This window comes from Monodelphis domestica, chromosome 1 (assembly GCF_027887165.1).
Source record: "Monodelphis domestica isolate mMonDom1 chromosome 1, mMonDom1.pri, whole genome shotgun sequence".
Taxonomy (NCBI): Eukaryota; Metazoa; Chordata; class Mammalia; order Didelphimorphia; family Didelphidae; genus Monodelphis; species Monodelphis domestica.
This window is the reverse complement of record NC_077227.1, coordinates 216,661,690-216,682,625: the sequence shown is the minus strand read 5'-3', so window position 1 is coordinate 216,682,625 and position 20,936 is coordinate 216,661,690.

Here is a 20,936-nt window from a genome sequence, read left to right as displayed (position 1 = left end):
TTCAGAGGTAAGACTTGAAATCCAGATCTTCCTGGCTTCAAGATCAGTTCTCTTACCTCTGATAATTTTTGCTGTTTTGCTGTTTTTATGAATGCATTTCTTTCCATACTCTATTTGAAATTTCTTATTTCTATCTTACATTGTTTGAATAACTAGTTTATATAATTATTTTGTAGTCAGAGAAGACCAGAAGTTATTCTTTTTGTTCCAATTTATTTATTTTAATAACAAATTTCCCCATAAATATTCCAAAGTTATATGATTCATGGTGTCTCTTTCCCTTCTTCCCAACTCCCTCTGAGAGCTCACAAACATTTCAGTTTGGGTTGTACATGTATTATCATGCAAAACACATTTCCATATTATTCATCTTATAAAACCAAAACCCCAAATAACATACCAAAATAAATAAGTGATAAATCATATTTTTATCTTTTTAATAAGTCCCTCAGAATTGTTCTAGATCATTATATTGCTGATAGTAGTAGAGTCCATCACATTTTGTTGTTTCACAATATTGCAGTGATTGTGTACAATGTTCTCCTGATTCTGCTTATTTCACTCTGCATCAGTTCATGTAGATATTTCTGGTTCTTTCTGAAATTACCCCGTTCATCATTACTAGGAATTATTCTTCAAATGCCTTTATGCATTTGTGTAGTCCATCCCCCAAACCCAGAATATATTCCAACTTCATCTTAAGCCTGTCAAAAGCTTTATTTTCCCTCCAAGTTCAGCCTAAGTGCTTCATCTTCTCTCATCTCCTGACAGTTCCCTCCCACTTAAATTTTTCTTGAGCTCTTTGTATTTCAACCCTGTACTTTTTTAAAATTGATCTCCATTACAGATATTTGCATATATGTCATAGCTTCTAAATCTATAAGAACAAGGATTGTATCCTTATCTTTGTAGTGCTGAAGACCAATCAATTAGCATGCAATAAGAACTTTGAGAGCAGCTAGGTGACACAGTGGGCTAGGAATCAGGATATCTCATCTTCATGAGTTCATATCCAGCCTCAGATATTACTACCTGTGTGACACTGAGCAAGTCACTTAATCCTGTTTGCCTCAGTTTCCTCATTTGTAAAATGATCTGGAGAAAGACATTGGAAACAATTCTAGTATCTTTGCCAAGAAAAATCTAAATGGAGTCAGGAAGAGTTGGATATAACATAAATGAGTGAACAACAATCAACCTAGAACCAATTTGGGAAGAATTTTAAATGTCAAACAGTGGACTTTATAATTTATTTTAAAGACAATGGAAAGCACATTATAAATTGTAGAGGCAAACAATAGTTTTGAGGGCCTATGGGCAGCAGAAAAACTATATGGGTATGAACAATTTTCCTGGAAAATCTGACAAATAGTGTTGCTAATGTTGAATGGTGTTGCGAATAGCCTGGTGGATGGGTGTGAGAAGTCACTCTTTAATTGTCACTGAATTGTAACTCATGTGGTCATGTGGATTTCAATAATAATTTAAAGTAAGACAGCTATTTCTGCTCTGTTCAATTTTAAATAAAAATACTTCATATGTAAATATGAAGTATGCTAATCTTCATTGTTAAATTACTACATTTCATAAGTGATCATTAATTTTCCAATAATGTTCAATATAGAGGCCCCCCCAAAAATATTTACCTAATGCTACACATACCCTTGACTTGGCCCTAATGGAAATCTATGATATATAAAAAGATTACTAAGTAATTCTCAGGCCTATGTGTATGCCTTCCAATATTAGAGTTATAGTGGTAGATTGATGGAAAAAATGGAATGGGGAATCAAAGGAATAAACTAGTTTTTAGATCATCATCTATAAACATTGTTAGATTTTGGTTTTTTTGAGCTGAGATCTTTTTCCAGTGATAAATAATGGAATACATTCCTACCAGCTTGACATTCTTGCTATAAATGAAACGAGACAAAGAGAAGTTTCAACTCATTAGAAGAAATAGCTAACAAGTTCTATTTGGAGAAACAAAGAACTTTGTGTATTTGGTTTTATTATGCATCCAAAGGCAAGAAGAAATATGATTTCATAAGGAATTTTCTCATCTCATATTGCAAAAATCATAGGTATTTGCAAAAATTCCCCCAGGAAGATAATGGCACCTCACATACCAATATCTATTGTAGAAAATAAAGATATAGAGATATTCAACTAATTTAGATGGGCTCTCCAAATGCAATAAATACATATTTTAATATTTAGGAACTTCCAGTGCAAAGGTAGCCATAGGCAAAGACAGTGAACAATAAATTAGAAAAATATAGTCCATGAGTAAAAAACAGATCTGTACATAAACCTCACACCTACATATCATGAATATTATGAATTCAAAGAGAGATTCTAGGAGGTGCTTTACATGGCAAGACTAAATAATCTAACAAAAAGAAATTAATTTTTATTATAACTAACATAAATCTTGTTTAATGATGTAAAAGTTGATTTCAAAATGACTGTATACATGGCCTCTGCTTACCAACTTAGTAGAGTAAAAATAAAAATCAATACCAGATTTGAATAAAAATGAAAATATATGGTATGTAATTGGGGCAACTCCAAACTGAGCTTTTTAAATGAGAGATTAATGCTAAAAAATAAAATTACAGAAAAGTAACAGACAGAAACAATTACAGCTAAAGAAATTTACTTATATATTCCTTAGCTCAAATCTGTGGATGTTTTCCTATTTTTCCCAGGTAAGTGAGTTGAAGCCCCTGAAGGAGTTGAAACATCTTCTTTGAGGGGCTAAGAACTTTCATTACTAGAGAAGGCAAATTCAGTTAAACTGAAAGAAAAGAATGGATTTAGAAGAAGGGAGACTTGATTCAGGGGCATCCAAAAAAGAGAATTCATGTTTAATAAAACATAGGACACCTGTGGATACAACACTGTCTAAAAGTTTGCTTTCAACGGAAAGCATATCCTACCCAAAAGAAGCTAAACGTGAAAGGGAAAATCTTTTAAAGTCCCCCTTTCCTAAACACCATTTCTAGAATTGTCACCTCGTCCAGAAAGAAGTTTTAAGTCTATTGATCAAAGGAAGAGACTTTCTGTAGTATCTGCTTCTGGGGAATATAATGCAGAGGTACATAATAACTTGAATTTCTCTTCAGTCAAGCTAGGACATCAAGTTCCTGATCTAGTAACTAATAAATGGAATAAAATGTCCTTTAGAAAATGGCACTGTTATGGAATATCTAGAATAAAGGACCCTATAGAAAGAAAAGGCCATTTTAAAAAGAGATGCGTGACAAACAACATGAGACAATGGGAACTTCAGCAACTCCAAAACACTGAAAAAGCCACCCATCATGAATTAATTGTAGAAGTTATGGAGATCTTCCAATCAAACCTAGAATAGGTATTAAGAAAAGCCATTAGATTCAGCAAAAAAGAAAACATCATAACTTTGGAAAGAATACCTGCATTTGAATGATAAAGTCAGATGCCAAATTTCAGAGGGTTTAGAAGTGAATGAGAACATAAGAAGTAGAGGTTATCTGATGCAGATGGCCTTTTCAAGACCAAGGAGAAGAGCCAGATAGTGGGAGTGATAAGATCAAGTGAAGGTTTTTTGTTTGTTTGTTTGTTTTTTTAAAGAATGGAAACACATATGTGTCTGTAGATATCAGACAAGAGGCCAGAAGATAGGGACAGATTGAGAGTCCATATGATAATGGAGGCATTCTGATAGAGAATTTGGGAGGGCATGGATATATGTAATGGGGTCTACCTTGGCAAGCAAAAGAACCATTTCTTCATGTGAGTTAGGGATGAAGGAAAAAATTGTAGGGTAAGATGTCTGAGTGATCTGAGTAGGGAGAAATGGAATGAGATAGAGCTTTGAGGACATGGCCTCAATTTTTCTTTATATAAATTAGCAAATTTTATTCATAACAAGTTCTTTTCCTAGATATTTTGGATTTCAAAATGTTCATCTTAAATCCTTTGACAGCTAATACACATCTTTTGTTTTCTGTAAAATATCTTTTAACTCTTCCTTTCTGCACTAAACTCTTATTTTTTAAACCCTTACCTTCCATCTTAGTATCAATACTATATATTAGTCATACAGATAGGAACTGTCTGAGACCCGATTTCAACCCAGAAGCTCATATTTCTAGGCCTGGCTCTCAAACCACTGAACCACTTAGCTGCTCCCTTCTTTCATTTTTCTTAAAAGGGACAATTTATTTTACAAAGATAACCGATTGAATTAGTGAAGCAGTGTCTGAGAAAAACAATGAGGATAGATAAGGAATTAGTCCTAGAATAGAAGAGGAGGAAAGGGATGTGGGTTGCCTTTAGGAAACAAATTCATTTTTTAATAACTCAAAACTTCTTCCTGAAAAATCATCTCATCTCAGCTTAATATCAACATTTTTTCTATGATGTTGTACCATTATATGTGATGGAAACCATAATGATTCAAAGAACGAATGCTGAGGGCCATCGTGAGGTGTGTACTAGGTATGAGTAAGCTAAAACTTTTTCCCCCTAGTGAAGAATGGTATAGCAGAAATGGCATAAAAAGGTTATCCAAGAGATGTGTGATGGGAAAAGGAAATGAATCTGTCATTTAGTGAGAATGAGAGATTACTAATAGAAAGCTTATAAACTCAATGTGGGCATGTAATGTGAAGAGATCTACAGCAAGAGCCTCATTACATTAGATGGGCCCCTCCTCCCTTCCTCACTGATGATTTATGAAGAGACATGTCACAAGAAACTATGAATATATTGCATGAATGGAGAGTGTATTTATGTTGATGAAATCAGACTCCATCTTCAGGTTTCACCCTTAATCAATATTCCTCAATAAAAATACATTTTTTTGTTTTCTCCTTTCTACGCATTTTCCCCCCAAGAATTTGGAAAAGGACTTGAAGGGAAATATTACAAATTTTAGTTTTTTTCTTCAAAAGGAATTTTAAATACAGTTCCACACTACACGTAAGGCACAATTGGTTTAGCTCTTCTATGTGATAGGTATGAAAGAAAGGTCAAGATCAGAACATCTGAAATTTGTTCTCCCCTTCAGATCTTGTCTTCCTGTCTTCCTTCTACCCCAGATAAGGACAGTTGAGAAATACCTTCCCCCTTTTCCTAACTTTGGCCACCTTCTTTTGCCCTAGACCTTCCAAAATAACATAATAAAGACTATATTTTATGGATCATTTTTGTTTCTATATTGCTCACATTTCTTCCAGTATTCTTCCTCCTCTCCCCATCCTCAAGAGTTCTCTCATGTAACAAATAATATTTTAAACAGGGAGATTAAAAAAAAAAAGAGTAAGAGCATAAAAATTCAAGTTAATGGCTAATGTATTAGGAAGGTCTGACAACATAGACAATGTTCTGAGGCAACTCTCAAGTACCTCAGTAAAGCCAAACAACCAGGTTAGTCAACAAACATTTATTATGCACTTACTATGTAACAAGTACTGTGCCAAATACTAGGGATATCAATATAAAAATGAAGGAGTTTGGAGAGCTCATAATAAAATGGGGGAGGACAACACAAAAGGAAGCTTAAAAGGGGGAGGGTGGTGGAACAGGGGGAAAAGGTATAAGGTGCTGGGCAAGTTAGAGTCCAATCCAAAAGAGTGCATCTTGGTGAGCAATGAAGAGAAGGCTGGGCCTGAAGCCTCTCCCCCTTTACATGGAGCTTTGGGGAGTAGTTCTTTGCTCTGTCCTCCAGGCTTCCAAACAGAGAGGAGCAGAGGGTACTGATGAGGAATGGGTTTCAAGACTGATATAGTCTTGAGTTTCCAGATAAGATTCCTGTGGATTTCTTTGGGGCCATGGTTATTCTTCTGTAATTCTGAAAATTCCACTTTCAATCATTTTGTGGCTATTGACATTTCCATTTTCATTGTCATAGTCTATGTATGTGTTGTTTCTTGGCTCTGGTTCTTGGCTTCTGTCCTTGACATTAGTTCATGTATGAGTTTCCTTGTTTCTCCATATTTGCAACATTCGTTGTTTCTTATAGCACTGTAGCCTCAAGTCAATTGTGAGTTGCCCACAATTGGTAATATCTATTTGTTTGTTTTGCATTATTTTTATAATGAATTTTTATTTTTCCAGATTATCTGTCAATATAATTTTTAATATTTGCTTTATGACATTTACAATCCATCCTCTCTCCCACTGACTTCTCTCCAAAAAGGCAGACAATATGATATTGGTTTTACATATACTATTCTATACTAGAGAAAAGTTCATGGAGGAAAATGAAGTAAAGAATGGTTTGTTTCCATTTGCATTTGGCTTCCATCTGCTCCTTCTATGGTGGTAGATATCATTTTTTTGTCATGAGTCTCTTGGACTTGTCCTGGATCCTTGACTTGTTGCTCCTAGTTAAGTCACTTCATATAAGTCTTTCCAGGTTATTTTTGTGATCATCTTGTTTGTCAATTCTTACGGCACAATAGTATTCCCTTACAAGCTCATTCACAATGAATAGTTTTGGCAAAAGTTAGATGACTATTCTCAGGGATATTTTAGATGGGATTCAGAGAAAGATATTAAGTTAGATGTTAGATATGTTAGGTTAAAATGATTTCCAAGGCCTTTTCTACACATTTATCAAATTCTGATTACTTATCTACCTTGATATTTTATTACTAATGTTTTCAATGGTATCTACCAACAAAAGTTAATTCCATGCATCAAAATTTTGTCCATTTTATGTTCTCACAGTCCTGAACCTTCCAACTTCCTCATTACTATTATTATTATCAATCAATACTTGAACCTAGATTTTCCTGAGCTGGAGAAATATAGCACTTTGATCACAAAGCTATTCTTAAATATATAATCCTATAACCTTACATATAAGTTTTTTAAGCAGTTATTTAATTTTAAAAAACAAAAAGCAGGCATACCTGCTTTTTATCTTTTCATAGGCTAACATCATGTCCTTTTCTCCTCTGCATCTAAGAATCCCTAGTCTACATCAAAGTATATCTAGGCCTTTCCTGAGCCTCCCAACTGTTAGCATTCCCCAAATGTTTGTATTTATCTTTTGTATGTTTATATATATATTATGTCTCTCTCAAGAGAGCATAAGCTTCCTGAATCCAGGCTTGTTTTATTTTTGTCTTTATATCCCCAGCACCTATGGCTGGCATATAGCAGATGTTTAATAATTAATTGATTAGGATTTAGCTTCGTGAGACTCAATTTGTACTAATCTCTAAGGAGTCATTCTCTTTCTAGCTTCCTTTTAATTCCACCCCAGTGCCGGATACAATAGTAGGTCTTGCCTGGTTCTTGGCCATGACATCATTTAGTTGGCTCTCCCTAATTAGTCAATGGACTGAAAGTGACAGAGTTGGTCATTTAGAATCATAAAGTCAAAGAGATGTTTTTATGAAAAGTCAGTATGGAGATTTCCAAGAAATTTCCAGTTCAACAATCCCCAACCTCCATTGTTATGGGTTTCCAGAGGAAATTCTGTCAACACTCCCTTCAAAATGTGTTTGATCACCCTCACTCTTGGGACATTCTTTTGTAATGGAACCAAGTACCTGCTTGTCACCAAAACTAGTCACCCTAGTACTTGGGACACATGTCATCGGGGTACTTTTCAGCAGGAAAAAACTCCACTAGATAATAATCTTTTGACCTAATCTTGCTGGATCGGTGAGATTGTCAGAGTGTAGTATTTTTATAGCCCTTAGCACAACCTACAGGAGATGTGTGGGAAAGTGACTGTTTATATTGTCACTTTCTGTGACACCCTAATGAGGTGAATGTTCTAGAAATTGAAAAATCACACGAAAGAAAATGTTTTACTGCATCAGAATAAAATTAGCCTTTTTAAAAAATCCTCCAAATTTCCATTTACATATCTATTATCCATCTATATTTAACTGATTCAAATTTGCAGATATGCATGTATTTATCAATCCTAGTGCGGAGCCTTTATATAATACCAAGAATGGTATTATACCTTGTGATATTATATTGCTGTTTTAAAAATATACTTGAAATTGCAGTTGTTCTCATATCACTCTACAGTATCTCCATGACTCCAAAGTCAGGCAATGGAACTGGAGGAAAAACAATATTTTAGCATTTGGGGAGCAAGGGTTTGCAGTTTATGAGGGGTAATCAAACATGGGTTTTGTTTGGTTTATGTTTGTAGCTGAATAGGGGATTTCCTTATTAGCCTGCCATACAAAAACACAGGTACTTACTGTGATATTATCCCACATCTTCATATGCAAGTAGAATAGTATTCTTTAGCATTAAAGCACCATTCAGAACGGCATGCCAGCTTTAAAAGGGGTTTGTTTGATCTCATATGCTTAGCTTCTTATTCAGGCCGTTGTATATTTTACACATCTCCAAACTCAGACCTATATTCTCAGTGCTCCCAGCAGTCTTATGTGGGTTTGTCTCCAAGCCAGATTTATCTTCGTATTTCCCATTATAGCCTGAGAGAGCTGTATTAAGGAAGGCTTTCTTTTCAGTTCCCGGTTGTGATTGCTAACATATCAAATTTATTCCTTCGTAATCCAGATCATTTTCCAGAAGCTTTGAGGCCTGTATGTAGTAGTTTGTTAGGGAGCTCATAGTAACTCTACACTGACAGACCAAAAAGCCCTTCGACTGTCACTTTATGTCATTAACAATTTTCTAAAGCCATTACAGATGGGATGGACTGATTAGAACTGAGGAGGGAGGATCTTTTTCCCAGCCAGAAATATCCCCTGAGACTTTCTTGGCGTGTGAAGTTTCTAGTGATTAATGGGCGAAAAATAAGGCCTCCTGTCCTACAGTTGCCATAGACTTTATTTGGGGAAACGCTTATTTATATTTGGTGAGTTCTCTAGATACGCTGCCCCTTGAAGCCAAACATCTACCAGGTAAAGCAAAATGTAAATGTGGAAATAGATTTTTTTAAGCTCTTCTAAAGCTAGTGCTTAATTATTTGATTTTCCCTTCTTGCTTGAGAAGAGTTATTATAATTGAGAGGCCCTGCGTTGCTCTAGGACTAAAATGTTTATCTTCCTTTGGCCCCTTTTCCTCTTCTGCTGGCTTATTTCTGTAAATGAAAACTACAGCTGGAATATTGTTTTACTGCAAATCTCACACCAGCACTGTCAGTTGTGATGTGACACCAGAGATTCTTATCTGCAGGCTGGGTTGGAATTATTAAACATTCTCACATTGGGTGAAGTGTCGAGGATGAACAGCAGTGCAGGGAGGTGCACCCAACACTTCTGTCTTTCCCACCTGATCCTTGAAACATGACTCCTTTAAAAGGCTAATGTTCCCTTTCTATAGCTTTATAAAGAGACATGACAGCACTCAAGAACGAACAAGGACTGAGAATGTGACTCACTCTCCATCTTTCTGACTTAATGTGTTTTTTGAAAGTGGATCAAATCAGGGTTCCTTCAAGTAGAAAACAAACAATTGACTGTTGTTGAGAAAGTGCAACGACATTTTTAGGGAGGGAAATATTTACAGACAAACTATTGAGATGTTATTTACCTTAAGTATTTTCTCCTTCACTTTTTATATAGATATTTCTGGTTAGGGCAATGGAGGCATGCTTTTAATTTTTATTACAGAGGATCTAACATATTTCTAGTTGATTTAAATTGCTACATTGTTAAGGTATGACTGATACTACATTTTATATGAAGTATTAACCATAATTATTTTTTTCACTCCCCTAATTAATATTTTGAAGAATAGTTATTTTCATCTTTAAAGAAGTGCATCAACATTAATCTTCATGACACCTCTGTGAGACTGAGAAGAAATATTAGCTACATTTTAAAGATAAAGAACTAAAGAAGAGTGAGTAAGCAATTTGTCCAGGAGCACTCATTTGGCTTCGCCCTTAAAGAGTTCCTGGGTTTCAGTTCTGGGAGAATATTAAAGCTCATTCTCTGAGCTTTGATTTCGAAAGCACACTATGGCACATGAGTCACTTGTATGCTGTTCCCTAAAGTTAAATTTGCACTGTGGTAGGAACTATTGCCAAGAGTTGTATAGAGAAGATCTGTGCTTTGCTCTGGTGTTTATGCCACACAATTTTGCCTGGAAAGCATCAAATATACTTCCTGTGTTAAATCATCCTGCTCCAATCACATAAGCATCTAAAGTATATTCTAGTACTTTTGAAGAAAAAGCTTTGCTTTTGCTTTCTGAGCCATATGACTCCAGAATCTGAGAAAGGATCTCAAAAGTTTGACTTTAAAGGTGCTCAGAGAGATTGTTGATAGAACAACCATAGACAATGATATAAATATGCATTGCTTAGTGTTTGTATAGGTGATCTACTCAATCAGTCAGTCAAAAGAATTTATTAAACACCAACTTAAATAGAGGGCCAGATTCTGAGTCAAGAAATGATGAGTTTGAATCCCACTTCAAACACCTAAAGCTATTTGACAATAGGCAAGTATTGTTTAATGCCTCGGACTTAGTTTCCTTATCTATCACATGGGAAGAAAACTAGTATCTATCTGAATCAAATGAGATCATACCAGTAAAATACTTTGCAAATCTTAAAGTATTGCAGGAATGTCACTTATTATTAAGCACCTATTGCATGCAAAGCAAATTCCAAAATGAACTTTTCATCAAAATTCAACTTCAAGAGATTCTCCCTAAAAGTACATGAGAACCTTAGGGAGATCCTTAGGTGGTACCATTGATTGATAGTATTCTAAACTCGAAGTCAGGAAGATCTGAGTTCCAGCCTAGCTTCAAACAGTTTGTTATGTGAAAGATGTGACATCTTTCATGTTTGGTTTCCTCTTCTATGAAATGGGGATCATAATAGCACCTACCTCCCAGAGTTGTTGTGAATTTAAGGGGACATATTGTTTATAAAGTGCCTTGCAGTCCTTCAAATAAAACATAAATGCTAGTTAATATTTTTATTATAAGAGGAGGGGGCCATGAAAGACTGACATAGAGACAAAAAATTAATAAAAATTTAATTTTAAACCTGTGAAACTGGACTCACAAGGTCCCTCCTATCTAAGTCTTTTATATAGTATTTCCTATCATGTACTATAGATTCCAGGTAAAATAGACTATTGATTATTCTCCAAATGTGATATTATGTCTCCCAACTCTGTGGCTGTATAATGGGCTTTTTCTGAATTAAGAATGCTGTCCCTCCTCACCTTAGCCTCATCGAACTCCTACTTCCCTTTAAGGTTAAGTTCAAAGGACAAGAAACCTTTTTTTTTTTTTTAATTTTGTCCAGTTGTTATTGTTTCTGAAATGAGGTTACATTTCTTTATGTGGTAAATGGAAATTCAGGAAGGAAGGAACCATTTTCCTTTCTCTTTTTGTATCCTCAATAACTCAGAGGAGCTGGAACATAAGATACTAAATTAAAGGAAATAGAATTGGTTCTGTATAATACCACTATAAAATATATGTATATTCACACATGTATTATGTTGACAACATACACATAAATATGCGTGGATATGTACATGTGCATTTTGTTGTTCAGTGGTATTCAGTCCTCTCTGACTCTTTGTGACCCCATTTGGGATTTCCTTGACAAAGGTACTGGTTACCTTTTTCTTCTCCAGTTTGTTTTATAGATGAGGAAACTGAACCAAATAGAGTTAAGTGACATGCTCAGGATCATACAGATTTAACATTTTTGTGGACCGACTTGAACTCAGGAGAAAGTTTCTTTCTGACTCTAAGCCTGGCATTCTAGCCCCTGCACCACCTAGCTGTCCATCCATGTATATATACACACATGTATGTATTTAAATTGATTCAACATAACCAGGTCTTTCTTTGTTGCTTGTTTATGTTTCTAAAAGCAAACATTCCATAAGAACACCAAGAAAATCTATAAACACACGTGCATATTTATATGAATGCATAACTTATTCCAACTCAATTGTTTTAGATATTTTGCTGAAGAAGAAAATCTAAGTGGCCTAAATTAATATGTACATAATATGTGCTGAATTTTTGTCATAAATCATCATTCTTTTATACTACACCAAAGACTAAAATTTTGAGACTTTCTGGGCTAATTGTATGCTATTAGATGGGGGCAACTGGGCAGTATAGTGAACAGTGCACTGGACTTGGAGTCAGGAAGACCTCAGTGCAAATCCAGCCTCAAGCACTTACTCGACATATGATGTTACTTAACCTCTGCTTATCTCGGTGTTCTCATCTGTAAAATTGGTATGGTAATAGCACGTGTGAAGATCAAATGAAATAATAAATTTTCATTGCTTCTTTCTGAAGTGCTATGTAAATGTTACATAGCTCTAATTATGTTATAGTACATATATATATATATACTATATATAGTAGTTATAGTAAGTACTATATAAATGTTAGCTATTGGCTATTATATTCGCTCTGTTTTTTAGTACAATTGGGCAATTTGTTCTTCCTTATGTACATCATTCCATCACCCACATCTGTGCATTTGCAGAATACATATTATCCCTTTACTCCTCATCTTAGAACATCTAGCTTCCTTTAAAGTTTATTACATGTGTCACCTCCATATAATAATCAATATTTTTATCTAATTAATTAAGGTTTGCAAAGCACATCACATACCATATCTCATTTGCCCCTCACAACAACTATGTGAAATAGGCGCTATTACCCTCTTTTTTAACCCTTATTTTCTATCTTAGAATTGATATTGAGTATCCGTTACAAGGCAAAAGAGCAGTAAGGGCTAGGTAACTGGGACTGAGTAACTCGCCCAGGGTCACAAAGCTAGGAAGTGTCTGAAACCAAATTTGAACCCAGGATCTCCTGTCTCTGGGATCAGCTCTCAATCCACTGAGCCACTTAGCTTCTCCAATAACCCCCATTTTTACATATGGAGGTTAAGAGATCTTAAGAAACTTGCCAGGGTCATAAAACTAGACTCCGAGGAAGAATTTCCCCTTGGATCTTCCAGACTCTGAGTCCAGAGCTCTATTCACTGCATCACTTAGCTCCTTCAGTGAGGTCTCCTTTTAATGCCCCCAATTGTTAATACTTTCAGTTAATTCCAATTTACTCTGTAAACACTCTGTATGTACATAGATATTTGCATGCTGTCTCTACCTTTAGACTGTAAGCTCTTTGAAAGCAGAAATTGTTTTTTGCATGTTTTGTCTTTCATAACATCTTTAGCACTCACCACAGTCCCTGGCACAGGTTAGGTATTTTATAAATGTATATTGACTGACTGATTTCACCTTCTAAAATTAGCATATATTTCAGTGGCAAATATTTTCTATTTATTTTTATGTGTATGTGTTACTTTCCCTCAGTAAAATAAAGCCTTTCAAAGCCAGGAATTTCTTTGTTACTGTCTTTATGTCTTTAAGACATAATACAGTACCTGGCACACAGTAGAAGCTTAATAAATGCTTGTCTTGATGGATGAATGAATGAATAGCCTTGAAAATGTAATAAAACTTTTTATGAAAATATTCATTCTCCCCAAATTTCTCAGTTCTTTAGTATGATCTTGAAAATATCAGTTATGTTCTCCTTTATGGAACATCAACTTGAATAGGATGGAAAGGTACCTTTTCATATTACCCTTAGCCCTTTTTAGAAATTTTAGGAACTAGTTAAACCAATGCTGGAGATGATATCATGCCACCATAATAATCATTATTATTTTCAGTGACCAAATGGGAGATAAAAAAGATTATTTTTTATTTTGTTTTTAAATTCTCTGGGGCCATATAACTTTTTTTTCCTCAGTATATTTTTACATGTATTTTTGAGACTGAATTAAATAATGAAAACTTTACTGGGAAGATTTCCTGTTGGGGATGAGTACTTTTCATGTGGGAAGGCTAGAAACATTGTTTTTGTGCCAAAAGAACAAAACAAAATAAAAATCTGGACAGTCTGCAAAATCACAAGCTTAAAATTTCAGTGCCCAAACAAAATGTCTTAGTAAAGGCCCCCCTTCCCTTTTATTAGTTGCAAAATAAACAGATCCCCAACAGAAAAGAATCTCTGCCATCCAAGACCCTTTCCACACCTGAAATACACATTACACAGAAGTATTCATTATGCCTACTTGAAAATCAGCCTGTTTGGGGTGGGTGGCAGAGAGAAGATCTACCCAACACAGAGAAGATATTTTGATAGGAGATGTTAACACAGTTATATTGGACATTCTGTCTTGTTCAGAAAACATCTATTAACAGTTTGTTATATGCAAAAATTGTGCTACTTATTGGGTCACGAGGACCTGCCCACTGTAATGCTTTCAAATGTAATTGCATCAAGTCCACTAACCCTTTCTATGTGGATGTTACAGGGAATACAGAACTGAGCCCATCAGATATTTATGTCAGGACTTGACCATCACAACTCCCAAAAGGCAGACAGATATCACAATGTGAAGATGAGAATTAAGGTCCTGATATCCACTGCATTTTCACCAATTGGACACAAATTCGTAGCATATGCCTCTGAACATTATCTTAATCCTTTTTTCTTTTTTCTTAGAATAAACTTCATAATCATAGTATCATAGGTATACTTAAATATCATCTTGTCTATTCCTTTCATTTGATAGTTTAGGAAAGTAATATCCATTGACTTTAAGTGATTTGCCCAAGGTCTTTCCAGATCAAAAGTAACCTTTGAACTCAGATTCTCTGATTTCCAACCAGTGTTCTTTCTATGACACCACGCTGTCTCATAAGCATAAATATTATAACATGTAAAGAACAAAAAGGAGAATTGTTTACAAAGCCATGGATTTCCTGGTTGTTATGTGCCTATTCACTAAATCACTGTACGCACTCTTGCAAAACTGATTCACATTAGCAACTGAAGTGCCAAACAATTCAGCTAGCTACATCAGGATGGATGGGGGATTTTCTTAAGGATATCATCCCTCAAGAGTGACATCTAGTCTGTTACCCTCAATATTGATTGCCAGCTAATATTTCCTAAAATTAATTGACCAAATAATCTCTCCTCAATATCAGTTAGCCAATTAACATCACTTAACTTTTTCAAGTGGATATTGAGAAACAATACACACAAATGTTTCAAATTACCATTATATTATCTTCTACCATGTTTATCTCTGAGAGGAATGGACTCAAAATTAACATTTTCCCTACTAATTTCATTTCTTGGGAGTCAGACCCAGGGGTCAAGTTACTGACTGGTAAGATGATGTTTCAGCTACTGAGCCAATTTACTGCTAGGCTAGATCAATTGGGTTACTTCTCAGAGTTGGCTTGTTACAAGTTTCAGTTAGTCAAAAGTACTGTCATCCTCCTAATCATTCTGACTCATGACCTAAGGGACATTCTCAACTCCCCACTTTCTCTCATCCCCCAGATCTCATCAGATTCCAAATCTTTTGATTTTAACTTTGCAGTATCTCTCAGATATGACTCTTTTCTCCTCTGATACTGCCACCACACTGGTATAGTCCCTCATCACCTCACATCTGGACTACTGGAATATCCTTCTGGTTGGCCTCTCTGTCTCATCTCTCTCCACTCTAAAACATCTTCCACTCAACTATGAAAGATTCCTTCCTAAAGCACAGATCTGATGCACTCTATTCCTTCATCTAAGACACCCCTCTGACTCCCTATTACCTCAATTCCTTCTTTGCCTCAGTTATCTAACTGTTGTTGCACTCTGGCATGCTGCCAACTACTATGCCAGACTGAGGAAGCTTCTAGGTTTTGGCTATAGAAAGGAGGGTAGAATTGAAAGGGGAATACTTGATTTAATTTGACTCTATCTCTTAGTAATGTCACCAGCTCCAGTGAATTCAATTCTCTATGTAGATGACTTATAGGCAGCTAAATAGCACAGTGAATAGAGTGCTAGACCAGGAGTTAGTCATCTTACAGAGTTCAAATCTAGTCTCAGAGATTCATTAGCTCTCCCTGAGCAAGTCATTTATCCTATTTTCCTCAATTTCCTCATATGTAAAATGAAATAGAGAAGGAAAATGGCAAATCACTTCAGGATCTTTGTCAAGAAAACCCCATATAGTCATGAAGAGTCAGACTGAAAAGATGACTCAAATCTAATGCTACCCTTTGCTTGCTCCTGAACTTTTATCAATCAGCTGCCTACTTAACATCTCTACCTAAATCTCCCATAACTATTTCAAACTCAATATGTTCCAATCAGAACTCACTGTCCTCCTCAATTCCTATCCCTTCTCCATGCTTCCCTGTGGATGTCCCAAGGACACTGTCATCCTTCCAATCACTCAGGTTCTCAATCTCAGACTCATTCTCAACTCCTTATTCTCTTTTACACCATATATCCAATAGGTTTCTAAGTACTGTATTACTATTACTATACATTATTCTATTTCTACAACATCTCTTGCATCCATCACTTTCTCTCCCCCTTATACATTCTTCCATCCTGATTCAGGTCCCTAACACCTTTCAATTCTACTATTAGCCTCCCAATTGGTCTCCCTGACTTCAGTCTTTCCCTTTTCCCATCAATCCTCCATGAAGCTCCTAAAGTATAGTCACTCTTCCAATCAAGAAGCTTTAACAGCTTCCTGTTGCTTCTGGTACAAAATGCAAACTTCTCCACCTAGTTTTTATAGCTTTTAACAATTTGGCTCCAACCTATCTTTCTAGATTAACCATGTTTTTCACCCACATGCACATGCATTATATTTCAACTAAAATGACCTGCTCACTAGTCCCTATAAGCAAAATTCCATCCCACACCTCCAACTTTACACAAACTGGCCACCCTACCTGTAATGCTCTTCCTCCTTAACTCTGCCTCAGAGAATCCCTAGTTGTTTTTTTTTTTCACAAATCATAGCACATATGTCAAAACGTCAATTGGGCGACTCTTTTGCTGTCTCAAATTGTTAGTGCTCTTTTCTCTGCCCATTACCCTTGCCAAATTACTTTGTGTTTACCATATATAGGGATAAGTCAGAGCTGGACTTAGGGTTTCATTGGCAATGGAAATTCCCCAGTGCAATAATCTCTTCTTCTGATGAGGGTCAGTTACTTCTGTTTTACAATCTTAGACAGTTGTGTATAATATTCAGAAGAAAATGATTTATCCAGGTTCACAAAAAAAAAAAACAGAAATAAGGAATAGGAAAATAACGTAGGCCTTCTAGAATCTAAGACCAGTTCTCTGGGTATTTTGCCATGTTGACTCTCATTTATTCAGTTTATATTTATTCAAAGAGCCAGCAAATATTTCATGCTTACTATATGTCAGTTGCAATGGTGAACTCTGGCGATACAAAGAAAAACAAAAACAAGTCCTTTCCTTCAATAGGCTTATATTCTAATGGGGAGAAACATGTAAATACCTAGGTACATGGATGATATATACAAAGAAAATGAAGGTGATCTGAAAGAGGAAAGTATTAATGGCTAGGGTAATAGGAAAGGCTTTGCGCAAGGTCAGATTTGAGATGTCTTAAAGGAAAACAGGAAAACTAAAGTGGAAATGAGGGGATAGGGCATTCCAGATATGAGGAACATACTTATCTATGTACATGTTAGAGTTAAAAGAGTGATGACATGAGTTAACTTTGGTGGTGGTTGTTCTATAGTCATTTCACTTGTGTCCAAATCTTTCTGACCCCATTTGAGAAATTTTTTTGGCAAAGATACTGGAGCAGTTTGCATTTCTCTTCTCTCACTAATTTTTACAGATGAGGAAATGGAGGCAAAGAGTTCTAAGTGACTTGCCCAGGGTCACATAGCTAGTCTTTAAGTCCGGATTCAAACTTGGGTCTTTCTGACTCCAGGCTTGGCACTCTATTTACTAAGCCACTGACTTGCCTCTAACTATGGTTGAAAACTAGCAATTATTTCTTTTGTAGCCTCCACAAGTCAATTTACCTCCATATACCTTAATTTTTTTCAACCACAAAATTAGGGAGTTAGACTAGATAATCTCAAAGTTTCTTTCTATCTATATAGTAACTAGATGACTTCAAAGAACCATTGGAGCTCTAAATCTATTATTCAATGTTGTATTCCCTCAGAAGAATGAAAGTTCCTTGAGGGTAATGATGGTTTTGTTTTTGTCTTTTGTGTCCTCTGTTCCTAGCATAGTTACTGATACATATAAGCACTGAATAAAAGCTTGTCAAATAGTTTACAAAAAGAAGTATTGGCATTGAATATTCCTAGATTCAGAATATTTATATTGAAGTAATCAGTCAATAGAAGTTGCATTTCATTGGTTCTGGTACCAATGTCAACATGGATTAACCCTAGACAAAATTTTGATATAGGAAAATGTTGCCCTTTTGGGAGGTCAGGGAGTATTGAGGGAGGGAATACTATCTCCTCTATGAGATATTCTACTAATTATTTTAGACTAGCTCTTCATTTTTCTCAGTGTAGACCTTTGACCTCATTCTCTCTACTTTGACTCCCATCAATAATCTAATAAAGTTAATCATAACAAAGGGTTCAAGTGTTACCTCTCCTAATAAACTTTTTGCCTTAATAAGTCAGAAGCCCAAAGTCAATATTGAGCAACACTCAGCACAGAGGAGGAATGAAGTAAGGCTTTGGGTAATTCCAATCCTGCCACTTTGTTGACAAGCTTTTGCTGGCAGCATTGACTGACAAAGATCATTTCCTAACAAAAAACATTCCTTTAATTTGAGGTCAGGCTGAGTTACCCGTAAAATGTGGAGAATATTTCTTCTCTTGCTTTTTTTGTGTTTTCATTAAAGAGTAACAGTACAATCAGAACCCATGTAGGCATTCGTGCATCATGTTAGCCTTTGATGCTGTCTCAAACCCACAGTGTTTTTCAATTATAAGCATATGAAAAATATTTCTGGGAAAATGGTTGAAAGTTATAAATTAAAGGTTCTTCAATATTGCATCTGGCTGTAACATCTAATTAACATTTTCAAGGCTACAGTTTCTTTTAAATGAATGGCAAGCCTTTGACTGGCAGCTACAAGACAGCTCATGATCATGATTACAACAAAGTAATTTGCCTTTGTCAGTTTCAGACTTTCAGTAATAGTGTTCTCTTGGCTTAATAAAGTTAAGCACCACTTACAATCGGTACTTCATTTTGCTTCTTTCTATTCTGTAGCGTGGTGGTTGTTCTGTTCTCATAGCAGCCATCTGTGTGGGTGTTCATTTGTACTCTCCCACTGTGTGGGTACTCTAATTCCCAAGCTCCTCACTTTAGAATAGTTGTTCAAAGTGCAGTTTGAAATTTTATAAGCCAGTTTTCATCATCATTAGCTTAATGTATTAAAGCTTTATACTGCCCAATGTGATTCTATTTTGACTCATGTTTGTAGGCATTCATAAAATCTTTCATGGTTTAATACTAGTGTTAAAATAACCACTGGAAAATATGTCACAATGAATTAACACACACACACACACACACACATACACATACACAACAACTAATCCAAGGCTTAAGAAACCCCATACAATTATTATAAAACCCTGAGTCTGGAAATCAATTTTAGAATAATAAAATATTTTTCGGTGTCTTAATTAGGTTCACACATGATAAATTTGAATTGATTGAAGGTTTGTCTGTTATTGTCAATTTTATTCAGCAGATGATCTCAATTTTCAATTCTTGCTTTAAGAATTTTGATAATTCAAGGTAGACAAAAAGGTCAATTCTTATCATTTAGAGTAGATTCTTAGCCTGTTTAGTGTCATAGACACCTTTGAAAATTCTTTTTTGTATAACCAATCTCAGAATAATGTTTTAAATGTATTAAATAAAATGCATAAAATTAAAGGGGAAATAGGTTGTATCAAAATATAGTTGTCAAAATATTTTTCTTATCGAAGTTCATTGACCCCTTTGAAATCTATCCAAGTGCCTGAAATTAAGAACACCTGCTTCACAGCTGTATATTTTTTACTTCATTTTAGGGGCTGACCAATTGTTATTATTAAAGCTTCATTGGTATCTGTGTTTTTAAAATATAGACATTTCTTATGAATGATACTGTCATTGATTCCCTCCCCTCTAACAAGGAAAAGCAGCTAAGCAAAACCAACACAATATCCACTTTAAATGAGTAAGTCACATTCTATACTCATACTTCTCCAACTCTTTTCAAACCAAGGAACTATTTCATCATACATTCTCCAGTATGAAAATTGATCAACATATTTAATTAGAATTCTATATCAGGGGCACTTGGTAGCTCAGTGGATTGAGAGCAAGGATCAGAAACAGGAGGTAATGGGTTGGTCTGACCTCAGATACTTCCTAGCTTTGTGACCCTGGGCAAGTCACTTAACCCCCCAATGCCTAGCCTTTACCACTCTTTTGCCTTGGAGTCAATACACAGTATTGATGCCAAGATGGAAGGTAAAGATTTTTTTAAAAAGAAGTCTACATCAATATATTTAGTTTCAAGTCAATTATTTTTATATTACATTTTTATGTCAAAATTTATTCAGACATTCCCCAAACAGTGCTCACACATACTGTTTTTAGTTTCCTGCCACAAAAAAGAGTTGTTATGGATTTTCAGTATATATGTGGCTTTTCACTCTTTCTTTGACTTCTTAGAGTATATGACCAATGATAGGGAAGTTATTAGATCAAAGAATAAAAATAGTTTAACCAGTCTTGAAGCATAATTTCAAATTGATTTCCAAAAGAATGCGATCACTTCACAGTCCAGCTAGCAAAGCATTAGTGCACTGGTCTTCTTGAAGAACCTTCAACATTAGTTGCTACTGTTATCTTTGCCAATTTGCATTATGTGACTTGCAGAACCACCTAATTTCTCCTCATGTGATTCACCATAAACAATTGATCAATCTATTTTTTTAACTTGCATAGTGAGCATTGTACTGTTTACTTCAGTTCATCTTGGGTCCAAGATCTAAAAATGTTTTCCAGAATTTAAATGAGCATTGAAATATGGAAAACAG